Genomic DNA, 25964 nt, shown 5'->3' with positions numbered 1-25964 from the left:
TCTAGTTAATTTCTGTACCAAAGTTAATGAATTATAACATTCATATCTTTTTATTTATGTGCTATTCAGCATGTGGGGAGAAAACCCTGATTAGTACAGTCTAATCCAGTCCTGGTCTTGAGTAGTCAGAGAAACCTGTGAGATGCTCTGATTTTATGTGTGCTCCTAAAATGAGGTTTTAGCCAAATAATAATAACAAAACCAGGTCGTCATTAAACAACAACTTTAAACTTAAAAAGATGTATCTACTTTTGAGGTTAATTAGGCCACTGAACTTAACATTACTGTTTTGTTTCATTTGGTATTAAATATATTTTACTAATGAAATACTAATGAATATATAAATAATATTATAAATGAATATATAAAATATATTAAATATATTTTACTAATATTCATTTTACTAATGAATTTCAGGTTCAGCAGTTATTTTCTCTTTTTGCTTACAGATATTAGACAGGACCTTTGCTGTTTCTAAATGAGCACAATCAAAGATTATCTACTTCTTAGCAGACTGTTAAAGAAATACTTTTAGTTTTTACCTCTCTTCCCTTTGCTGGCTCCTTGTTTTGTCTCAGCTCTGTGAAAAGTGCTGTCAACCTTACGTAAACAATAATTTATTGCTGTGTTTTCAATGATAAAAAATGGATCCATAAACCCTTTCAGCAAAGGAGTAGTGGTTGTTAAGGACACCTGCTGTTACAAAAGAACTTCCTACAGGAGCTAATTACCTAATCTATAGGTAAAGTCCCAGTTGAGAGCACCTGGAAACATGCAGAACTGAATCTGAGGTTTGTAGGACCAAAAGAAGTTTTAAATATGTACTGAATTTGTCTTTGTCTTTAGATTGACTGCTGGTGTCTATGTTGCAGAAGCAGATGTTCATGAAATTACTCAGATAGTTAAAATAGTGTTTGACTGGAATCACCTGGAAAAAATGAGCAACACTTGGAAAATCCACTTGATAGCGATCTGGAGAGGCATCCTGAAACGACACAGGTTTGAAGGTAGGCAGTAAATGGACAAAGCTTTGAATAGTGGGTTATGTTGCTTTTATTGTTCTGTATTAGAATTTTAATATTACAAGTTTTAAAGTGGAAAATAGTTTAGCCTGTAGCTATTTACTGTCAAACATGGTGCTTGCAGTCATGAGTGCCAACACTAGCAAGGAATCTGCCCCTTACCCCATGACCACACTTATCATGGTGCATTTCAAGAATAAGGTCTCCTGCTTGCAAAATGTAAGCTGTTTCCCTATAAGTGAAAAAATATCCCACTTAAGAATGATTTAATAAAAAATGACCTTTTAAAAAAGTAAGTTAAAATTATATATTTAGTTCTTGTATTGTTAATAAGTGGTGTTCGTTTGCCTCAGAAAATCCTCTCTCCCATGCTTTTCGTGTGTCTGCTTATTTAAAAAAATTGTAAATATCAAACTATGTATTCAGTGTTCTAACTTTTTTAATTACAATTTTAAAATTAAATGTGACATTTTATAGATTTTGATATTGACTAAAATGGACCTTTTAAAGTGACATAAATACATGAATTGAGATTGATAAATTTATTTCAGACTACCATATGGGAAGGCTGATTACAAGGGCATGTGGAGCACAAAGCCAATTAAAGATATTCTTACTTCTTACTGTGGACCATTGCTGCCTTCCTCATGTTCCTTGGAAGCTAAACTGAATAGCATTTACAAAAAATATTAAGCTAAGGGTATCATCATAAATTCTCCCTTTATGTAGTCCTGTTCTCTATTGACAGTCAGATTTGCATCAAAGAACATGACACCAATGACTTGCTGGCAGCTTAAGTAATTGGGGAAAAAAGTGGTTATTCATATGGAAACAGGAGTTGGCTCATTACAGCCAATCACCTGAATAGCAAATGGTATGGTTGCCAATAGATGGAGAAAAAGGCAAGTCTAGTGGAAAATAGGAGCATTTAAAGGCCAAGAAAAGACATATGGTCTGTCTATGCTTGCCTTATACGCCTGGAAATTATAAATTAAGCTACAATATAGCCCACCACCTTAATGTGAAAATTTTCCAGTTTTTCCCATCTTAATCTTAAGAAATTTAGCAGATTTGGCTAGTAACATTTTGACTCTTGTGTCAGCATTTAAGTTCTATATAAAAATAATAGCTGAATTGATTCTTGTCTAGTACTTAATTCTGTTATGGCCATAAAGGATGTACTTTTGAAATAAACTCTCTTTCACAGCAATTGTAGATGTGGACCTGTCTTATCCTTTACAGATGTCTATGTTTCCATGAGGGTAGGCAAGAAAAAATGAGTGAATAGTTCTTGGCAGCTACTTTTTGTAAGGTGACTGGAAACAGTCTTCAAACATTGTAAACATTTTAATGGCTATCTTTCTCATTTACTGTTGGTTGTAGTAATAATTTTAATTTATTGTTCTAATGCTCTCCTGTACTCTGTTATTCCTATAATGAAATAGGAGTCCAAGTTTAAGTAACCCTGGGCTTATTGAGATGGCTACCTCACTGCTTTTCTGGTAAAGCATTAGTAAATATTGAGAACACAAAATCTTTTAAAATGTGCGTGTAAGGACACATTTCACTTGAGACATCAAGTTCTTGAACATCTCAGGGCAGTCGGAGTTTTAACAAGATTTTATATGGCCTCTAGACTGTGAAGGCTTATAGACTTTTTTTTAAGTGTGGTTTTTTTTAATAGATTCTTTATTCTGAACCATCCCATGATATATAGTCACGTGGAGAACAGATGCTGAATTCTCCCCTTTTTTAAATGCCATGCTCTGAAATTCTGATGGTTTCTCCTTTTCACTTAGAAAGAATGATAAAACAACCAACACAGGACCATAACATGAGCTTCCGGGCCCTTATTTCTCCATTTTATGTACCTGAAAGAGTTACTAACATTTTATTTCTGGTTTTCATTCATGGGCTCTGAAAATACAGCATATTTTACATGTTCTGAAGTTTCTTTGATTGTGGCTGAAAGAAATACAAATCTCTGCTTAGCTAGTGAGTAACTTCTGCCTTCATTGTAGTGCTAGAGGGACAATGAAGCTTAAAATTCTGTTTAGAACAAATTTCAGACTTAATGGAGGAACAGTGGATAGCAAAATGATGTATTATAACTAACATGCATTTTAGATTTGACATGTGATAGGTCTTGTCACCGCCATGGAATTTGAAGCTGCATAAAAATAGATACAAGCTTACCTGAAGTAATTTAATCTGTAGAGTTTCTAAAATGGCTCAATTGGTGACATAGTACACTGGGAGTTCTTACCCCACCCTCACCAGTGTTGGGTCCTTTCACAAGTACCTCTGTTCTCCTCTTTCTTGCTTTTTCTCTGCAGGTGAGTGGCCTGCTGGCTTCATTTCCCAGTTTCATTTCAGCACAAGCACAATCGCATCATCCCAACTGGTGACTCTTCCGACAAGGAACTGCAGAAATGAAGCTATTTAGTCCACTCTGAACCTGACACACGTCCCATATGGTTATTTTGGGTTTTTTGAGGTGCAGGGCAGAGTAAATGTTTGCACAATTCTGAAAAAACACTGCTAGGAAAAGTTCTTAGGAAAATATTGCATTATTCTGGGATCACCCTGCACTCAAAGCGGTAGAAATTTTTATTTCAAGAAGCTCCATCTTGGTGACTTTTTTCATTCAGAACCATAAATCATCCCATGACTCTTCAGAACCCTTACCAGGTAGGACCAGGCTAGGTAACAAGAGCCTTTCCCCACCAGTATACACTGGCATCACTCATTTACTGTAGCTCCAATTAATGGTAGTAGAAGTTACACTTGTAAATTCCCCCACACATTAATGAGTGAACAGACCCCCTCTGTTTAGTTAACCATCTTCCAGTTACCTGGCACTTTCCCCATCCCTTGTGAGATCTCAAATATTTAATTAAAGCCTTTCCTTTTTTTTCCTTTTTCTTTTTTTTCCTCCCCCCACTCTCCTTCATTCAGTTTGTTGAGTTGTAATTCTTGTTGGCCTGATGCCTTGGCAACATTCAGCACTTCTAATTGCCTGTATAGTCTGGCCTAGTCATGGAGCCTTTTAACTTTCATTCAGGCTTCCAGCAGTATCAGCCTCACTGGTCACAAGCTTCCCACTCAGGTTCCGTTCACAGCCCTTTTGCTGATTACTTGTTATGTATTTAAAGAGCTCCATACTGTTTATTTCATTTCCTGTTTGAGATAGTCTGTTTGCTTGATTTTTTTCTATGCTAATTTAATTTTAAACATATAGGGCTGTCTTCCTGGTCAAACAAGCCAGAATTTTGCATCCATATGTTACATTAAATAATAATAAAACAACAAATAATAGTCAATGCTTTCTACTTCTATAATGTCTACCATTCAATGATCTCATAGCATTCTTATTTTACAAGTGGTAAAATGGTGTCAAGAGACATGAACTACTTGTTAAACAATATGTATGACATCTGTTACAGAGCCAGACATAGGATTGAATACTTGGGTTTTCACTAATAGCAGTTAGTCTAAAAATTGCAATATGCTATAGGAATTATTAGGTTAAAATATGCTTCTATGGAGTGGGCTGTACTCTGGTGGAGACATGTATTGTAGAGACTTTTGTTCTCAAAAGATCATCTTTATTGGCATATAAGGCGTAGAGCAGACGGGGGAATCCAATGGATATTCATGTGGACTCTGTAAAGGTTAGTAACCCATGTAATAATAATTCATGTTGATTTTAGAGGCACTATTATTAATTACAAATAGCCTGGTGCATTTTTGTTTCATTTTGTTTACTGTGTGAAGATCTAGCATTCCCACTTCCCTTTGATTTCAGCAAACCTCTGGCTTACTATGGCTACAGTAACTCATTTATGTCTCTGCAGAGATAATATGCTAATGTTATGACATATGAAATTATTTTCTGATGTGTTCTTTTTCAGTGTCAAACAGCACACAGAGATAAATTGAAAATTGTCACTCTAATGCTTGGTTTTTAAGGTTGCCCATGCCCAGCAGCTGATCATGGCCCTGTGCTGTGAGGGCTGCTAGGACCTCATCTATGGCCAAGGTCCTTTGATCACTCTGCAGGAGTCAATAGCTGATTTAGTGGCTGCACTCTGCTTTCAGAAAGTGAATGTTTATATTCACTGTTACTGCGTACTTAAAGGAAGATATTACATATCCATGTGCGCCTTCCCAAGGTCAGAATGTGGGCAAAGAACCAACACAATTGTATTGGAAGCAAGTGTGAGTGGAGGCCAAGCTTGAAAAAAAGAAGGAACATTCCCTGCTGGGTGGGGTAGGTTCCCAAACACAGTGGTAAGCATGTTGAAATTATTTTTCATAGTTTTCAGAGTGAAATTAGATTAATCCTTCTGGTGACACAAAGTTTACCAGGGACTCCATAGAAATAAACAAGGTGGACTGGAAAGCTAACAGCTGAGATAGGTTAAAGTAAAAAATGTTATACAATATCCTTGAAAGAGAAATCTTAAAATGAAATCTGATTGTTTCCTCAAAATAAGAACAACTCAAATTGTGGTCATGTCTGAAAAGCAGCAATATACAAAACAGCTTGCTACAAATACAGGATTTCATTTGAAACACAAATGTATGTCCAATTATTTCTATATTTCTGCTTGTTTGGCCAGTGTGTATTCGGAGCTAAGTGCTAAGTATAACTTGGTGCCCATGGCTGCATTTGGTCTTCTTTTGGATAAGGACTGTGTGGGCTTTCGAACAATAGTCTGCCAAGCAATGTATCATGAATCCTAATTGTTTTAGAAAACAGTTGTTCTTTTTCTTCAGCAAATACTGTCGTATCCAAATTATTAACATAGATATATATAATCGTTTTCAAAATCATTCTCGGTTTGAAGAATTCTAATGCTTCATACAGTGATTATGCAAAAGTCTCATGTATAAGCAATACCGATGTTACTGGAAGCGCCTCTTACAGAGTCCAAATATAGCAGATCAAATCAAAACTGTGCTACATCTTAAGCAACTGTTGACCCATTTCCATATCAAATTGGTTTCTGTCATAGAAGACTTTGCTTTTTCTTTTAGAGATATTTACTTGCACTGTTCTAGCTCAAGTATAGTAACAGCACATTTTATTCTAAGGTCATTTAATAATCAGTCAATTGTTTGTTTGTTTTTTACTTGGTTTATTAACAACTTTCTAATTAAGAGACTGTCACAATAAAAAGCCTGTTTCGGCTCTGTGGTATGTGAATGTACCACCAGCTCCTGTAAAATCAGTTGCCATGATTCAGCACACGCAGGAAGCTGGTGCTAGGTGCTATGCCATGTGCAGGATGCCCACCAGTTGGCTTGATAAGCTCAGTCCTAAATATCTAACTTAAATAAACTGAGGCGAAGAAATTCTATTTTAAACTTTTCACTTTGCCCCTTGTTTATCCTGCTTTTTTTTGGGGAGGTGAGGGGTGGGGGGATCAGCACAATTAATAGACTATGGTATATCAGTAAAATTTGAGAGATTGCTATAAATACCTAGAGTAGGAAGAAGGTGAGTTGTTAGAGGTGTAATTTGTTTGTGTCACTTTGTTAGAACATTAACAGTATCTCAATATAGATTTCTTTTTTGGCTTCTAATGGTCTATTCATTTCACCAGGGAGAGGATGGGGAGAATGTGTTACTGCTGTTTTTCTGGCATGAACTGCCATTCCCTTTGGTGGCTCCTGGAGCCTTCCTGGGCGGCAGCGGTCCCTCCGGCATGGATTGCTGCCAGAGCTGGCTCTCTCTGCTGCCACATTTCCTACAGCTGTGCCATTGTGTGTGGACATCAGTGTAGGTGACATTGCTGAATAGCAAATCTCTGGCCCGAGTACCATTTTAAAGCAGGATTTATTTCTCGCACAAAAAATGTATAGCCCAGGCAGCAGGCCAGCTGGGACTGCAGCAGGCTTGCCAGTGCCTGTGCTCCAAATAATCTATTATGTTGTATATAATCAAGCCACACCTACAGATTTAATTACATAATATGAACAATATTTGAAGGTTTTGACCATAAATTACTGGTAAATTTGCTTTTTTCCAATGGTTGATAATTTTTTTATTTTTATGTGTGCGTAAAAGTCTAAGCATCTTAGACAATAAGATGCTTGTTTAACATATAAACATCATTCATACTATAAATATTATAGTAAATAATATTATTTGAAGAATAAGTGTAATAGATTATTTAGGTGATTTTGATACCTTAACAGTGGTTTTCTGCTGAGGCCATAGATTTTTTTTGTCATTGGTGACCATGCAAATGTACAAGAATATAATTTGCAAACTTAGTATATTTGTACTTTTGCAGTCTTTCCTTTGAAAAGTGCATTTTTGTCTCTTGGGAGAGCAGTGCTAACATCAGAGTTTTTAGTAATAACTAAACATCTTTTCTGGGGAAATGGTTTTACATGCCACCTCTCAAAAGACATTTCTGATCTATGTTAGCAGAAGCTATTCTTTCCTCCTCAAGCTCAACATCGGTGTGTTAAACATAGAAATGACAAACGTGTGGTTTTATGTCTCCTGTCAAAGACGATGCCTTCAGAAAGCACAGCCATTTCCATTACAATGGCAGGGCAGGGTACAGTATTAGCTGACAGGCTGAGAATCTTATCTTTTACAGGGTCTGTCCTCATGGCAGAACTGGCAGGTTACAGCCTACTCCAGCCTCCCTGGAGCTCCTGCTCCTCAGTGGTGCTGAGCTCTGTGTCCTCCACCTCTGCAGAGGACCTGCAGGAGCACGGGGCTGTTGAGGGCCTGGTGACCCATGAGAAAAGCTGCCTCTCCTGACAAAAACCTGTAATGGAACATTTTTATATCAGAGAATGCAGATTTTTTGGAAATGGATTTTTAAATGGAGATTGTTTGAAGAAGCAAGTAGTGTCAAGAAACATAGCTGATTCCTGAAAGTTACTTTCCAGGCTGGTATTCCAGCTTTATGCTAACAGGTGTATCAGGCTGCTCTCACAACTGGACACTTTTAGATCCTCTCTGTCTTACTGATAAGCCTTTTAAGGCTGAAGGACAAAAGTTTGTTGTTGACATGTTCCTGTTAGAAACCCAAACATCCTGATGGAAACTCAAAACCTATGAGGCTTTGAAGTTCCTGTGCAAGCCAGGGCTTATCATCTCCAAATTTCTCAGAGTAAGTGGCCTATTATAATTCCCTTCACCACTGATTATCAGGCCTATTGTAACTATGAATGGCCGTGATTAATTACATTATTGTAACTGTAATTTTACAGTGCCAGAGAAGCAAACCCTGCCTTTGTAATCATGTTTTAGGTTATCTCTGGCTGCAGACTGTGAGTATGCTAGACATATTAGGGAATTTTATGGCAAATGCCAGCTAAGGGAAGCCTGAGTCTAGGCTTAGGTATTCAGCGTTTCATCTCTGTGCATTACAAATCTATCTGAAATCTGGGAAAGAGAAACAAACCCTTCTGTAAATCAGAGTGGTATTCTGTTGATTTCTCCAGCTGGAATCCTGTTATACATCATCAGATATAAATACTATTTTTAGTGATCTCCTCAAATTAATGGCTTTTTTTTTTAAATATTCCACTGCACTTGGCAAAATGAAGAAAAGAAACCCATGTAATTCAAAAATTCTTTGGAATAAATAAACCAGCTGCTGTTAGCATTTAGCTTTGTATATGATAAAACCTATTCATGTTCAGGTTTGGTGATTATGCAACTTGAGTCATTCTTAAATCAGAGACATGGGTCTGAATCACAACTAAACAACTCACTTTTGTTTTCCTTCAGGGATCTTCAGCCTGGCTTTGTTCAATGAAACTGAATATGCCACATTAGAGCACAAGCAGATGATTACCAACAATGTTTATTGATGCTACCACTAAGAGAAAATGGCAGACTGATATAAAATAAAGAGACTTAGCAGATGGGATATTGGCATTTGAATTGGTTGAAATAGATTACTGATTTTACCCCAAACCTGCCCTTTTATGAACACTACAGTATTGTCGCTTGTTGTAGAACTGTAAATCATATTCATCCATATAAAATTATTTCCTGTTCCAACCCCGAGTATTTATTATTATATATGCAAACAAGATTTTATTACCAGGGGAATCTAAAGCAAGGTTCCTTGTTAGAGCTCCTGTCAGCACTGACTTGAGACATAAGCTGCCAGCATAGAAAGTTAGATTAAAAGAAACATTTACTGTTTCTAGGCATCCCCTTAATATAAAACCAGCAAAAAAAGATCTGCAAACATAATTAGACACATGGCTCTAATTGAAATCAATGGGAATTAGAAGCAACATCAAGGAGCCTGCCTTTCAGTAAGCTCCTGTGACTGAGCAGTGCCGAGAACCACATGAGCCTGAAAAGGGATTCAGACAGCCCAGCTCAGGGGTAGAGCTGAGACCTGCTTTGAGTCTGCTAAAAACAAAATGCAGATGTAGAATAGGCTAGGATAATTGTAAGAAATTAGGGATTTTAGGCTTTCTGAATCTGGCTCTAGGTGCCTAAGTAAGGCTGTAAGATCTTGATTATGGTAACTCTCATGGACTCCAAGCTAGTGTGAGGAGGCATGTGATGATTGATTAGTTCTATGGTTTTACATTGAGCATTTTGTGCTACGAGCATCCAGCAAGCCCTGCAGGGGCTGTCTTCATTACCCTTTACTGTGGGGCAAGACATGTTCTTTACATGTAGGTCATCAAAACAGTCCGGATTCATCAATATTTGTTCTGGGGGCATTTTGCAGTGGATACGGTTCTTGATGTTTTTGAATTAACAATGACCCTTAGTATCCAGGATGATTCATCACAATTGCCAATGCATATTTATAGCAGCAAAAATTCATTCAGTGCTAGTCAAGGAAATCGTGTGTGAATTTAAGTCCAGTTGGCAAGGTAGTACAGTATCTGAAATGTTGGCTGTGCAGCAGCTGTCATTCTATGCCAATCTATTCTATCATACAGTAAGCAGGTGGCTCACACATATTGTTTTTACTACATATCATTTTAATTTTGCAATGTCTCACTGAAATAGGAAATGTGTGCTACTGATTTCAATAAGATTTTCTTTATTGAAGCCAGGAGAGCATGTTAATAGCATGCAGCAATTTACAGTGTAGTTGAAGTAATACAGCATCTGGTGAACCTGTTTATTCCCTATGGCTGTAGCTGTGTATCAGTCTTAAGTGTAGCTAATTAACTTCTATTCATTAGAGATTTTGCATAAATTCAAGCAGAAAAGAGAATGCAAGCCTCAAACAGTTTGTGTTCCTTCAGCATCCTTTTGTGATGCCATACTGCAGCAGCCCATCTCCTCTGGCAGACATGTGATGTCCTCAGGCCAGCCGAGGGGGACTCTGTGCTCTTCTGTGCTTATGAGATTGGTAATTTTTTTGAGGGCTTAATCTGCTAAAGGAACTGTCTTTATTGTGATGCTGCATGCTCGCTCTTGCGTGTGATAATGGTGTCTCCATGTACTATAAAGAACAGTTTTCACAATGCAGCCCTTTGGTGTTTTGCCACTCGTCGGCATTGGTATTCTTGTAGGTCAGGTGAGGCCGGCAGGACAGGCTGTGACAGTCTAGGGACGGTCTTAGCATCCCTGTGCAAAATATTTCTGGCATTTGTTGGTCACCTTGGCTTGACTGATTCTCAGGACATTTCTTAGATTCATCTCATTCTGTTTGGACAAATCATGTTCTTCTTTCACAACAAGCAAGAACTCCTACTCTGTTTTAGTTTCTGTTTATGATTTTAGTTTCTGGATATTTATTGGCCTGGGAGAAAATCTTGTTTTGTCTGATTGTAACTTCTCTTTATGTTCTGGAAACTTCTTTTAAGATACTTCTCTTTGTGGAAATTACTGCTGATAGAACTGATAATGTACTATCTTTTTTTCCCCCTCTGCAAGATATTGGTTTGGCTTTCATTTAGAAAGGATATTGATAGCAGAACCCTTATTTTGGCAAGGTGTTTCAAAAGTGTATTCTCTGAGGGTTTTTTTAGGTTAAAAAAAAAAAAGACCCATTGTAAAATAACAAAAATAATGTGAATCATGAAGGAGAAAGAGGCAGAATAAAGGAATATACTATATGGGATTGCTTCCATCCCTTATGTTAAATTCAAGACGTATTTTGGCAAAAATGAGTTTTTGCCCAGGTGAGCCACAAAGCAGTAACAGCCCACCTGACTTCTCCTAATAGTTTTTTCATTGTCCTGTTCTTTTTGTGTTCACTTGGTCCTTCTCTAGCTCACATGTGTTTGCTGAATGTCTCTTCTCACTTTCTCTGACTTTGTCTTGTCTTCTATGTCCTGCAAACCTTTCAAACCGCTTTCACTCTCCCCTCCTCTCTGCTGGTGATTTCTTTACTTTTCATGGCCATGACAGTTTACCTGTTCTTGTGTCATTTCACACTGAATGTCCATTTCCTCTGAAAATCCCACTGTGGCTTTTATGCTTTTCCAAAACAGAAGTATTGAGGCTAAAGATGAGATCAAATGAAGGATCAACATCCGCCTCTTTTCTAAAATTCGCTATTTTCTACAAATTAGTGAAGTATCATTCCTCTATGTATCATGCTACTGGGTGCCGTGGTAGAGCAGCTCCCTGCAGTTGTGTCGTTTGAACACTGAGTGGCACTAAAGCCCATGTCACTGGCAACACAAGGTATTCCAACATGGGTCTTTAACTCAGGAGGATGCAAACGACTAGGTAACAGCTGAGACGGATTTTTGTATGACTGGGGAGGGAGGTTTTATAGATGCAAACCTGTAACAGGCGTATCTTACATATCTTAGACATGTTGCCTCTCAAGCTATTTTTGAGGAGGAATTTATCTTAAGCTGTGCTAAGGGATCATTCTGGAACTGCTGAGGAATTCTGCTGACATTTTTTTCTAAATTTGTTGACCTTAATTCTTAGCTTCAAGAAGGTGCAATATATTAAAAACAAGCCATTCTTCTGGAAGTCCTATATCAATGTGAAATTCAAATAAAATTTCTCAGTTTGTTTAGCTCAGAGGAAGTGTGGAGAAAAGCCTAATGCTGTAAGTGCTGTTGAACAATCCTGATGCTGTTTTTAAAAATCATTTGTCATCAGCAATTCATATTTTGCAATACCCCATGGTTCTGGGGAAATTTTGTACAATTTAAAGTTATCTGAGACCCAGCTCCTATCTTTTAAAAAGGTACAGTTTGATCAAAGGCTTTTAATCGTCCTTCAAAAAGAAACAGCTCCTGCTTTTATTGCAGGAACACTGTTTTTGTGACTAGCCCGTGACATGAATGTTACGTTCAGTTTTCTTAAGAGGTCAAGATCATCTGTGCTTTACTTGAACAAAACATCTGGGACTTGACCTTAGACAGCTGCATTTTGTGTTTGACAATTTTTACTGGCGCTCAAGTCAGGGCTGGATTTGGCACAGGGCCCTCAATCACTGTGCTGAGGGCAAGACTGAATTCCTAGACCTGACCTGAAATTCTGGAGGTGTAGTTGTAGTACGTACTTAAAAGTGAAACTCTGGGGAAAACCATCAGTTTTAGGCACAGTGTGATGGTCTTGTTTCAAGGTGTGACTTAGATGCAGCAAACACAGGAGGCAAATGAAGCTAACAATAGAAATTGCTTCTATCCCTCTTCTTACTTATTTTCCATCTTTCCCTATGACACTGCAGCCATTCAAATTTATTTAATCTTAGACCACTAAATTAGTTTCTGAGTGTCACATAGAATTGGCTTTGTCTTTTAATCCTGTCTGAAGGGTGACAGGACACATGGTAATACCAGTATCTTACTGTTTTTTTTACTTGATTGAACTTAATTCAGTCATTGATTTGTGTATGCAAGTGCCATGCCCTATTTATTTAGTTACTATTCAGACTGTGTATTACTAACTGGAGTAGTACCTAATTTCTCTTCACAGCTGGCAGATGGCTGTTAGCTACAGAAGGATTTAAAGTGGGCAGGGAGGGATGGTTAGTGGCATGCATTACTTTTTGTCACCTTTCATCTGCGCACTGCTGCACTGCCTTGCTTCTTCACACCACTTTGAGGCAGGCAAGAACTTTTTCCATTTAAGTGAAGCTGAGCCAGCTGGACAAGGTCTGGCATCATCTGGAAAAGTTAACAGTTTCCATAATGAACTACATACACTTTTAGGTGGAAAACTTTATGTATAAGTTTGAGGTGGAATTGTAATAATAAAATGCTACTGTGAATTGGGTTGATTTTTATCAGAGAAGGGTAAACCAACTTCAATTTACTGCAGTATCTTTCAACTCTGTGTTTTGCATTAATTTTTTCCCTGGCTCTGTGTTAGAGATAGGGGAATGGAAGAGACTTCAGAATTCTGCACCTTGCTCAGCAGTGTGGAATGAGCCTGCTGCACATGGACAGCTCCTTTGCAGTGTCTGGCCACTAGCTAGCAAATATCACAAGCAGAAGCAGTAACCAATACATTTTCTGTTGGAAACCTCCCACAATAATGCCATGGAAGAACAACAGTTAATCTGATGCCTTGCATTCATACACTGTAAAGACTATATGTTTTTACTGCAATTTGCAGTGATGAAAGAAACAGCTGTGTATATATACATGTATATCTGTAAAAACAAAAAGCTATTAAAATAATCTTGGCATGCATTGGTATGCAATGGCAGATAAGAGTTACTGCAAGGACCCTTTTGTCGAGTGTTCTGAACTTGTCAGGCCTCCATCTGTGGTTACAACAAGCAACTTATTCTTGTAGCTCTGAACGTCAGGTTTCAGATAATTCACCAGTATATGCAGTTTCAGACAAATGTGGAATTGCCTGTTGACATGATTCTAAAGCTCTTTGCTCAAGGGTTTGTAGCTTTGCACAGTTACCAAAAGCTGTGAGAGGTACATTTTGTGAATTTAGACAACCTGTTCTTGTGATGTAATAATGATTGTGTTAAATGACCATAGACAGGGGCCATATCCCTGTGTCTTGGAGTTCTTCATGCTCTTTCTACAGATTATATTTGGGTACTGCACTCTTTCTTTCCTGACAGCAACTTTGTTAGTATTTGGAAAATCTTCCTTACCTTCCTTCTATTTCATATCTCCAAGTAGGTGTTTACTACAGTGTGAAAGGTTTTCATAGATTTAAGCCAGCGTGGTGATATGTTCCTGAATTGTCCCACCTGGAAAATGGGCAATTTATTACAGGGGCTTCGCAAGGGAAAGAAAAATGTCTTCCATTAAATTGTTTTTTACTACCTCTAGGCATTAAATTACATTTTTTTCTGATTGATGGTAACCTTGTGATTTGGACAAACAGCAGCAATCAGCTAAGGTGAAAATGTACTCTTCTCACCTGAGGGTTTGTGCATGAACTAAAAGAAATGGCAGAACTTGCGACAGTTACTCACAAGGGTATCTTGGGCTAGATTTACCTTTGGTATACAGGCTGCTTTTATCTGTTAGAAAGTCTATTTAAATTTTGTTATCAAAATTCAGTATTGAACAAAATATGAATCACATACTGTCACACCTTTATAATTTTTCTCATCATGGGGAAATATCAAAGCTTCCATGCTGAATTTTTCAAAACTCCTTTCAGTAATTTTTGAAGTTTTGGAAGATGACCTACAGAATCATGTGGAAATGCATTGGTGTGATCCTCATTTTGTTTGCTCCATTTGAATGATCTCAAAACATAAACCATCATGGGAGATCTTACAGGGAGTTGCTTCTCAGTTATGTTTAGAATATCATACATCTGTTAGGCTGTCATAGTGGTTATCAGGGAAATGGAAGTCAGACTAATTCCTCCAGAGAGGGATGGTTTACAGTGCTTGGTGCTACTGCAGCTCCACTGCCAGCTTAGTAATTAAGGCGTGGATCAGGTATGACTGAGTGTGCTGCAGTGATAAAAATAGCTGTATTTTGTGAAATAACCCCAAGAAATATAGTAAAATATAAATTATCTCCAACGCTAGGAGCATTGGCATGCAAAAAAGTGCTCTTCCCCTTAACACGTTAACCTCCTGCAAACCCCGAATATGATTCAAGTTGTGTAGTTGTAGCTTGGTCTGAGAAACATAAGTCTGTATGGACAGAAAACACCTCTCAGTATGGTAGGCAAAAATGTCTATACTGCTGAACATGTGGTTTTTCACTAGGTCTAGCAAAAGGCAGCAAACTTCAAGGAAAATCTAGGTTTTACAGAAGTGGTCCACAAGTGATACCAGACATTAGAGATGTGGCTATCTTGCAGCTGAGACCTGCAGGATTATCCTGAAGAGTTTTGATTCTTGGGGTAGGGGAAAATAATTTGTTCTCTGTGGGTGATTGGTGCACCCAGTGCTAGGAGAAGCCCCGAGGTCTGGCTACACCCCTGCTGATTCAAGGCGGCTTCACAACATACACAGAGAGGGCGAGCTCCTCACCCGTGGGAGCTGTCTCGAAGCTGGATGGAGGAGCACGTGAGTGGAGGTAAAGAAGGAGAGGGGACTCCTCGTATGGGTTCCACAGAGAACATTCTTTGTTGCGGGACCAGGAACAAAAAGCTGAAACTTTGAGGGCGTCCAGGGATTTTATAGTGGGGATAGGAAAGGCGGGGATAAGGGATACAGCCAATAGGATGGGGCAAAGGAGGCGGGGTTGACAGTGAGGGAGCCGATGGGGTTAACAGATAGGAAGGACTTAGGGAAGGAACCAATGGGGTGTTGAGAATAACAGAACTTTCTAGAACTGATGCATAATCAACTAGGGGAAATGAGTATTCATAATGTTCTACATAAAATAGGGAGGAGAAAACATCAACTAATCATACAAGAATATGTAGATTACAGAACGGGGGGCTTATGGGTTCTCACCCTGACTGGGAGTGAGTGGTTAAACTTAGGTGCCTGACCACCACAGGCTGGTCTTGGTTTTGCGCTCAGGGGTCAGGGTGGTTGCAGTTACTTGCACCATCACAGTTTTCCTGGGAACACTGAGTCCTGTGCACTTTCCTGTCTCTCTGTTATAAGTGCTTCTTGAGGTAACTGGGATCAAGATCTGCGGTCTTGATGTCTTTCTTCTCTCTCCTGTGATGCGCTACAGCTGACCCAGCATGATTTTGTCTTTTTGGGAACGAAGACACTGGGGGGAAATGGTACCACGGTCTTGTTTTGATATGGACGCGTCAGAGTGGGAACCACGGGAGACGAGAAGCTGTCTTTGTTCTTTCAACCAGTTTAGATATTAGCGTCCCACAATCTGAGATGTTAAGCACAGTTTAGGTCATAATTTTGGTCAAGGCTTTAATCAGTCCATCCCTGTTTTCTAAACACACAGCCTGACACCAAGGTCGAATTATGTGGCAGTGCCTCAAGGCGTGTTTGCAACAGTGCCATTCACTCAGTGTGATATTTATGTTTGATGCTTCAGGTGTTCCTGATAACCTCACATGTTCACTTTAATGTGTTTTCATGTGTGCAGTGGCAGTATTACAGGAATTCTGGAAGTTTTGATGGCTTCTGGTCCTGCTGGCAGGTGGTAAAATATTACACTTGTGCCAAAGTGTTGGCCATGATTTTTAGGAACAGGCAATGATAACTCAGATTAGAGCACCAGTGCTGGCATTGCTGGGTGTAATGCAATGGCTAGGGAGTGGATTTGCACTGGGTCCTTGCAGTTACAAATCTACAAATAATGTGGTATTGTCAGAAATGTAAAGAGATTGCATGCACCAAATGGCTTCTGTGTCTTTTTAAAAAAATCTGTTAATGGTTTTAAAGACCCTATAAACAAATGAGATACAAAAACCCTACACTCAATCTCTTAGAAGTCCATAAACATGCAGGTAAGATTTTTCAGAACTCTGATAAGAGTTCATATAAACCATTTTATCTGTGTGCGTAATGTTACAAAAATAATTCCTGAATATTGCCATGTTAGTACTCCTCAGTTTTCTCTTTATACCTGGAATTTTAATGTTATGTCAAGGGGGAAAGTACAGGTCTATTTGAGCTTAATGCTTCTTACCGTGAGCATAAATTCTGAGCTTAGTTCTGTGGTTGGTGTGTTTAGCTTTGGTCAAAATTGGATAACAATTGGAGTTCAGATGTTATGCTGCTATTTACTTCATAAATAATCTCTATTTTTTCATGTGTTATGCAAGACAACTTGGAGGGGTTTGCTCTGACAGTGCTAGATGACTCAAATGTGGCTATAGGTATCTGGGAAATTTGTGTGAAATCCTTTTGAAGTCTTTGGAGAGGAACAGGTACTCTTAGGTCATGAATCATTTTAAATGTTTACCTTAGGGAGATATGAATTATTATAGCTGAGAAATGCTTTTTTCTCTATATAACATATAAAATGAGTCTAGACCACTCTTGGAAATTTAGGCTGTCAATGCTGTAAGTATAATTTGAACAGACTCTAGTTTGTTGATCTTCCCCTGTGTACTGGGGGCCCAAAACCAGAGTATTTTTATTTCAGATGTGACTGCCAAGGGCAAAAATCCTGCACTTGCTTGCTGTGATCTTGCTAATTCACCCCATAGAGTTGACCCATCCCACGTACAGTACTCTGCACTTCTTGCTAAACTTCATGAGGTTTCTGTCAGCCCACTCCTCCAGTTTGCTGTGATCTTCATGAATGGCTGCCTGGTGCATCATTCACTTGTCCCAGCAGTGTGTCTCTCCATGGGCCTCAGGAGGGCTCGTTCTGTCCCTTCCTGGAGGTCAGTGATCTTAAACACTTGAAGCATTAGACACAGGATCTGTCCCAAAACTGACTGACTGACTGGAAATGAGCACCACTTACACGCTGACTGTCTGCAATTAGGTTTTGAACCACTGATCCCTACTTTTTAGGCCAAAAGTGTCTTCCTAATGAGGTGAAATTCTTACAAAACCAAGGAATTGGCATCACTGGCTTCTGTGAGGCCAGTGATTCAACGAAGATTTCACTTTCTGTGTCCCATATACCTGCCTATTGAGGAACATGGATGAGTTTATTCTCTTTTTGCAATTTAAAAGCTCAGCTCTGAAATATTTATCTTTAAAGAGATAGGTACTTCTTTTTAGGTATTCTTTTCAAATAGTTCTTTTTTAAATTCCTACTTTTGATTTGAGTTGGCTACTTCAGTAAGGAATGCACTTTCATCTATAAATCCCATTTGACTATGTTAGAGCTCTGCCAGTTTCTGCCAGCTGCTGCTCTTGTGAAATCATGAGCCAGTCAAGATCCTGGATTCTGGATTCCAGGTAAGAATATTTGTCTGAAAATGTAGCTTGTGGAAAAATAAGAAGGACGTGTATTTTTATTTCTTTAGCAGAATTAAGGTCAATATTAACACAGCAAATGTTTTTCCTCTATGTAGTGGTTAGAGCAGCAAAACTGACAAAGGTGGTATTTTGAAACAAAAGAAGCATTTTTAAAGCAAACACTGTTACCTTTATTAGTAATGTATTACATGTGGATCTAGTTTTTGTGACAATATAGTAGACAGCTGCAAATAATAAAAATAGCAAAACATGCTTACAATGAACAATTGTCATGTGATGTAATTTCTAAAGTATTTGTTTTAAAAATCTTGTGTATGGCAAAAAGGCTTCTTAGGGTGTAAGAAATGTGTGATTAGAAAGTATAGTAAGCATTAGTCTTCATTCATTTTTATTTGGTATCTCAGAGATGCTCCCAAAAGAGGAGAAAATAATCTTACCTGCTAAGCAAACTCCATGATAGTAGGGTTGGGTTCCTATCAAAGACGATGGGTGGAGAGGGAGCTAGATTGCCAGCTCCATAAATTACCTGTAGCACTGCTTTGATTTACTGAGAAACTTCAGGGTTATATGCAATCTAGATTTTTATTGAAATATTTGTAATTTTTGTAGCTTTGTTTTCAAAACTGTAAATAAGAAATAATTTTCCATGCCGTTTTTTTTCTCTCTCCTTTTTCTCTGTTGAGGTTTGAAGTGGTTTGAGTGAACTTTGTATTCAGAAAACCTGAGGAGGAGGTGGGTGCGTTTTCTGCCAGGAGTAATTGGTTTACCTGAAGTAGTGTTGCAAACAATCTCCTCAGTTGCCTGCAATTGAAGACAAAGTTGAAAATCCCAGCAGTTGGGATAACGCATCTCACCCAAGATGTAATGAGAAAAATGGGTACAGCATGACACAGCTTAGTGCTTCTGTTTCTGGGACTAACACAGATAGCTTTGGTGTCTCAGGTATATGTGCAAAATATTATTGTTCATGAATCTTACATAGTTATTTCTACAGTTACGTGAATACCTACGGAAAAGCTTCTGTCCAAAGTTTTGTGCCTTTGGCTCAGTCACAGTAAAGCCATGTGATCAGTCTGGTCTGTCATAGAGGCTGATAAACTCCCTGCTGAAGTGATTATAGCCTACAGCAAGTGCCAGACAATGAATATGAATAGGATTTAAAAGGTGAAAGTAGATATGTGCACTTCATAATATTTACTGTAGTATATATTTGCAAATTTCTAATATTGCAAGCAAACAAAACTGCAGCCTCATCCATCTCCCCCAATAACCATCATCTGACCCTGTAGATGCCCCAGTTAGGAACTCTCCTTGTGGTGCAATGCTTAAGGGAACAATCATGTTTCATGATGTGGAAAACAGGGTATGATCCAGAGGTCAAAGGCGTGTAGTCTGGCTTCCTAATGCTACACTGTCAGGCCAAGCTTTGTAATATTGTGGTGTTCCCGTGCAAACTGGAAACTTCAGAGGAGCCATGACAAGGGTGAAGAGAAGGATTAGAAGCAGGGAATTAGAAGCACTATAAAGGAAGAGAAGTATTAACACAGTCCCTACCTATATAAGGAAAACATTCCTGATGCTAGAGGACTTCTTGGCCTTGAAATAAGACATGTAGCAAAATCCAACAACTTGAAGCTCAATCTAGATAAAGATTGTCTCACTTCTGTTAGATACATGTCTAGTTATAATTTGCTGTTAGAGTAACTGAGCAAGATATATTATCCCTCCCTTGCAGGTTTTAAATTAAGATTGCTTAATCTTTCTGAAGGATTATTTAGGTCAGTGACTAATCAGGGCCTGATTCGACATATTTTATTTACAAAGTAGGATTAAATGGATGATATGTCTGAGGAATTTCTTTCACTTGAAAAATAAGCCTAGAAAGTGTGGCTATCTTAATAATTAGCAAACTAAGGTAATGATTAATTACATGTATTATTTCCAGAGTCTCTAGCACCTCTTAATTTTAGTTTAGAGTTTAAAATAGTATTCTCTAATATTGACCTTAGACCAAAAGCCAAAGGCCTAGCTTAGAATCAGAATACCATAAAATTCACGACCTTTGGTAGAGGATCCATTTTGGGGAAAATTAGGAAAGTAACAAATATTTGATGCTCTTTACCAACACAGATTGTCTCCCTGTGTCATAGGAGTTGTAGGATTGGGCTGTGGACACAGACATATTTCATTGGCATTACTTTTTTTGGCTGAACAATGTGAGAAGTTATATTAGTGAAACAATAATTAGAGTACTTTTTTTTCCAGTTTGAATGCCAATAGGAGAAAGAGATTATGTTGCAATTGAAGAATACATCTCAATCAGTACTGAACCTTTTTGGATCACATTTCAAATGAATTAACTTAGAGTAAATTATTTCAGGCAGAGTATATTAGAAAAAGAAAGAGCTGCTAAAGAGCTATTACCACTTTCCAATCAAATGAAAAACATAACTGAGTACCACCTGTCACAAAGGCAGTACAATGATCCAGATGGTTATTTATCTTCACTTAGGGAGGAAGAATGGAGAGAGGAAACACTGCTGCCAGAATCTGTGTTTTCCCCCTCCCCCTTTTTACCTTCTTGTCAGCATAGTTTCTCTAATTACAGGGAAAAAATGTCTTAGGAGTAGGTTATATCGATGGGATGCTCCTTTTGATATGTAAAGGTAGTTCATGTCTTTTTTTATTAGTATGAAATGCAGTTTGACAGGTCCACCCATTACTATTTCATCTTCTATGATCAATAAGACAAAAACAGAATGAAAAGGATTTTGGCTGCTTGATAGTGGATTTTTCCCCCCTCCAGAAGCTTAGAAATTAATTTGCTGTTTTACTTGAAATAGAAATAACCTGTAACAAGCTGAAAATAATTTGCAATTTTTAAAAAGGTTTCCCTTCATTAAAGAAATATGCTTATGATAAATATGCACAGTATGAGCATTCAAATTAATGTGTATTGTGCATGCATTTTATTTACCAGTGTATTTGAGGCTTGAGCTTAGGCAGGAATCAAGAGAGGGCAAACTGATCTAACCCCAGTCCTTTCTGATTTTGAATATTGTGTGAAATTGTTCACTATGTTGCTAAAATCTACTGGCAACAAAATTAGGTCTGACAGAGTGCAGGTTCTTTTTGGAATTAAGGACGTGGTGAGAGTATTGGACCTAGATGTAAATGAATGAATTAGGCTGCAAGCATATTTCTGCTAAGGGGACATTTTAAAGTAAGTAGTCCTCATGTTCAGTTTTGTAACTAACAGCCCTGTGGAGTTCACTCTTGCTTAGTAGCAATTCCCACCCCCCTCCATCCTGGTAGAGTGACATATTTCATGGCTAAACTGGGAGATGAGCCAATACTCCCAGGATGTCTTCCTAGAACAGGAATTGTATTCAGAGAAATGGTTTAAATAAAGCACTTATTTTAAATTATAGCTATATATTGATTGCAAAATGAAAACTGACAGAAAGGTATGACAGTGAAAATGTGAGTGGTACTGGGCCAGTAAGTGATACTAGGACTCTGTGACAGCTTTTATGCACATATAAAAATACACCCATATATATAGCATCACTTATTATACCAGAATACCTTCTTGGGACTTAGGTGGAGGAAGTACCTGTCACTCCTGATAATTAGGAAGTGCTCTTTAGGTAAAAAAACCAGAAATTTTATTACAAAGACTTGCTAAGAGAAATATTGCAGGATGTCTCATGAGCTTGAACTCTCTGAATTCTAGGTCTTCATTATTGGTGCTGCTTATCACACATCTATTTTTGTACAAACAGAGCTATGTCACTGATGTTCAAGACAGTGGGAATTATTTACACCTCATACCATTTTTATGTCAAGCTCAGATAGATGGGTATATGCCTCCAAAATCTATGGTATATGCCTACAAAGTACTTTGAGAATGGTCTGAGTCTTTTGAATGTAATTCAGCTTATATATAAAACATACACCTTGTGAACAGTTTTTGAGGAACAAAATCTCTGTTCAGTGGGGTTTAACACATTGGCCATGACTCAAGAGAACATCTGAGTTATTGACTTGCTGCAGGCCAAAGGGGTAAAAGGCAGTTTGAGGAAGGAGAAGAATATTCTTCTCTCAAAGGAGAAGAATAAAAGTCAGCTTTTGCTGTCTTTAATTTCTTATGAAAGATGACACCAGGCAGGGATCAGGTCAGTTTCTGACATAAATTCAGAATGCTATTGAACAAGAAGAATATTTCCCCATTTTTCCATTGATACTTGCTTTAGGAGTTTTATCAGTGTAAAAGTAAATGCAGAAACACTCACTATTTCATTTATCCAATGCACTAGGAATATATATAAAGAAAAAAACTAGTCTGACATAAATATGCCACAAAATTACTTATTTTTATAGCATATCTTAGGTATTCTTAATCTTACAACTTAAGTGTATCTACGTGTCGTGATTTCACACCTGATTTTGTGACAAAGTTTCTCCAGTCATTGCTGATTTGAGAACTCTCTCTTTGTTACTTACCCTACATGTACAAAAGCTTGAAAATAACACCTTGTTGTGTAGTAAAAGTTGAAACTGGATATTAAAGCCTGCCCTATCTCACAATTTTAAAGCTTATTCTTTTGAGATGAGAAGTGAAATTACTACTGTAATAGAGTAATACTAACAAAATTGCTGGACATGGAAGTATGGCTTACAATCAGATGCAATAGTGAAAGAAGACAACTTTAAGTAAGGGAAAAGATAATTCAAATTCAATTATAAATCAACTGGAGAATAAATATTACTTTCTCTTAATTCTCTGGTGTGATATACTGCTAGAATGTTACAAAAAATAATTATGTTTGATTAAAATAGAGTTTTCAGCTAGGTCCTTTATGTTCTTCCACTTTCGTATGTGCAAAGCCCTTGGCTTTGGAGCTTTTGGATTGAACATTTTGGATCTTTGTATTGAAGCACGTTTGTCACAGCTGTCGAAAAAATGACTTGCACTTCGACTCTGGCTATCAATTTGTGGCTTTGTAGCTACAGAAGTCTGTGGTGTTTTTATGTGTGTGGAGCAGGATAATACAGAATGATTTGGAGAGGTTTGCTATTTAATAGACCTTTTCCATATTTCATCTATTATTCCATAATGGTGACCTCCTGACTGTAAAGCACTCTGACAAAACCCCTTTGCAAAAACAATTACATGGCTGATCCCAACTCTCATTTGATGGCCCATTCAGCAACACTCTTGTAACTCCTGAGTGTGGTGCTTGTGGTCTTGATCCTGTTTTTCACTGTGAAATGTTGGGGAATAGTGTCAACAATATATTAGTTGGTTTGGGGCTTTACTTTTATTAGATGTGTCTATGGGGACGAGTGTGTTTTGAGGGAATATTTTGGGGAGTGAAAGATCTGTAAACACTACTGAGCTTGAAGAATAGCAGTAGCTACCGAAAAAATGCTCTTGGACAAGCCTGAGATATTTAGGCAGAGAAGACCAAGGTGCTTAAACTAATATTCACTGAAATAACTGCCTGTAGACTGAAAGCTTTTGGTCTTCCTGATTTCACAGGTGGTATATTCACTTTAAATCCCTTTCCTTTAAAGGAGGAAAATCACTTTTAAACTCACTCTTTCCCAGCTTCATCATGACTTCCATAGCTTAATTATAAGCTCCTACAAATAGGGTTTTACTGCGCAAATGCTGACACAGCCTTACCTCTAGTGACCTGAATGGCGTCGTATGTTAATTACTGTAGATCTGTAATCATGTTATGAAAATACACATCTGGCCTTTGTTCCAGAATCTGGACCATATCTGTTGTCTGTTTTTCTGTAGTGTTACATGTATGTGTCACTTTAAAGACCAAATTCTCAGTTGTAACTCACAAAAATAGCCCCCTTCTTTCTAAGGACCATCTTTGACTCCCCTTTCCTTTATACTGCTCCCCCAGCTCTGTGTCTCGCTTGGCTGATGTACAAGTAATTCAATCTGGAAGATCTCTGGGAGACTTGAAGAACATGTCCCATAGCAGAGGAAATTAAATCAGATTTAGTGAAGCTGTTTATTGATCTACTTTTAGGCTGCAAAGGATATCCAAAATGTAGGGCATGGCCTGCTGCTTTGGCAAGGAAATTAATGTTAACAGGGAGACAGAAGTTTACTTGCTAGTTTATTTTTCATAATCAGGTCTCTGTCCATTTTGATTTTTATGCACACAGGTTTGGATGAGCATGTATTTTTGGAAGATACACTGGGAAGTGATGAAAATATAAACTTCTCTAGCTCAGTTGTTTTGGTAGGCAACACCACACTTGTTCTTAGCAACATAAGTACTGGGGACTCAACTTCTTATTCTCATTTGTACAGCAAATTTGGGCTTTGACAATCATTTGCATAGCTTGTTGGGGTTTTGGTATAGCTGAATATAACCATTGAGATGTAGAGCCAGATAGATTAGGAGAAGCCAACTGTGTAGCAGGCTTGAACGATAAAATTGGGTGAAAAAGAGGGTAAGACTCTTATTAACCCTATACCGAAAAATATGGTATTCTGATAGGTTTGTGATTTGCAGGTAGAAGGGGATGTTTGGGTTATGGTAGCAGGGAGTGGGACAGAACTCTCTTTTGAAGGTGCTTTCTGTAACTAAGGGTCAAAGTCGGGCAGGACCGAGTAAAGGGTCACTGTTTTCTGGTACTCTTCTGGTGCTGGCTAAATCAAACCTTGGCTCAAGACTGCACTGAAGCAGCAGTTCTGGGGAGCCTGCGGCTGAAGCTTGGAGTGAAGTGCTAAACTTCCGAGCCGTGTCTGATGGTTTCGATAGTCTCACCGGGCAGCCAGCGGGGCCCGGTCCCTCCGCTCCCCGCTCCCGTTCCAGCACCCGCGGGGTGCCGGTGTGCAGGGGGGAGGCGGGCCCGGCCCTGCGGCCCCGGCGGGAGCGCCCGCATCCCGCATCCCGCATCCCGCATCCCGCAGGTGGCTCCGGCTGCTGCCCCCCCGCGCGGGGCCGGCGGTGCGCGCGCCCATGTGACTGGCGCGCGCTTCCTGCCTCCGCGCCGCCTGATCCGCGGCGGGAGCGCGGAGCCGGGAGCGCGGAGCGAGCCCCGAGCCCGGCGCAGCCCAGCGGCTCCCGCAGCGCCCGGGGAGCGCCCCGGCCCGCGGGCGGCGGGGAGGGGGCTCCGCCGCAGCCCCGCCGCCGCCGCATGGAGACTCAGGACCAAGGGGCGCAGATGGAGCCGCTGCTGCCCACGGTACGGCTGCCGCAGCGCGGCCCCGGCCGGGGGGGTGCGACGCGCCCCGCGGGGAGGCAGCCGGGGAGGGGGCGCGGGGGGTTGCCTTCCCGCCCGCCTGCCCGTGCTGGGCGCCGCAGCCGATTTCTCGGTGCGTGGGGAAACAGGTTGGCTCGCTCCCGTGCCGGGCGATGCTGCGGCGGCGGGAGTGTCTGGGCGCCAGGACGCTCGGGGATGGAGCGGTGTGTGTTTGTGCGTGTGTGTACGTGTGTCCCGCCGATGCAAGCACCCTGCCTTCCGGCCCCGCCGCCTCAGGCATCCCCTTCCCCTCGGTACCCCCTCTCTTCGTGTCACCCTGCCTCCGACATCTCCTTTCTCAGGCTCTCTTGCCCCCCTGCTCCCCGGCGGTGGGGCAGCGCAGGGGACCGAGCACCTGTGGGCAGCTCCGTGGGGATCCCGCTCCGGGGCCGGGGCTGGGTCAGCCTCTGGAGGTCCCAGGCCCTCCTCGCTT

The 25964-nt window shown here is 39.5% G+C and overlaps 1 long non-coding RNA gene across 1 annotated transcript in view; it reads left to right on the top strand.

Annotated features, from left to right (window-relative positions):
- Window positions 1-743: 743 nt before the first annotated feature.
- Window positions 744-25964, top strand: part of LOC138113031 (uncharacterized) — a 40105-nt gene continuing 14884 nt past the window's right edge. The window contains exons 1-2 of the long non-coding RNA XR_011151980.1: window positions 744-791; window positions 873-1007. This is a non-coding gene — a long non-coding RNA (uncharacterized lncRNA). The remainder of the gene's footprint in view (window positions 792-872; window positions 1008-25964) is intronic.

Source organism: Aphelocoma coerulescens, chromosome 7 (assembly GCF_041296385.1).
Source record: "Aphelocoma coerulescens isolate FSJ_1873_10779 chromosome 7, UR_Acoe_1.0, whole genome shotgun sequence".
Lineage (NCBI taxonomy): Eukaryota > Metazoa > Chordata > Aves > Passeriformes > Corvidae > Aphelocoma > Aphelocoma coerulescens.
Note: the sequence above shows the minus strand (reverse complement) of the source record. Positions and strands in the feature narration are given on the sequence as shown.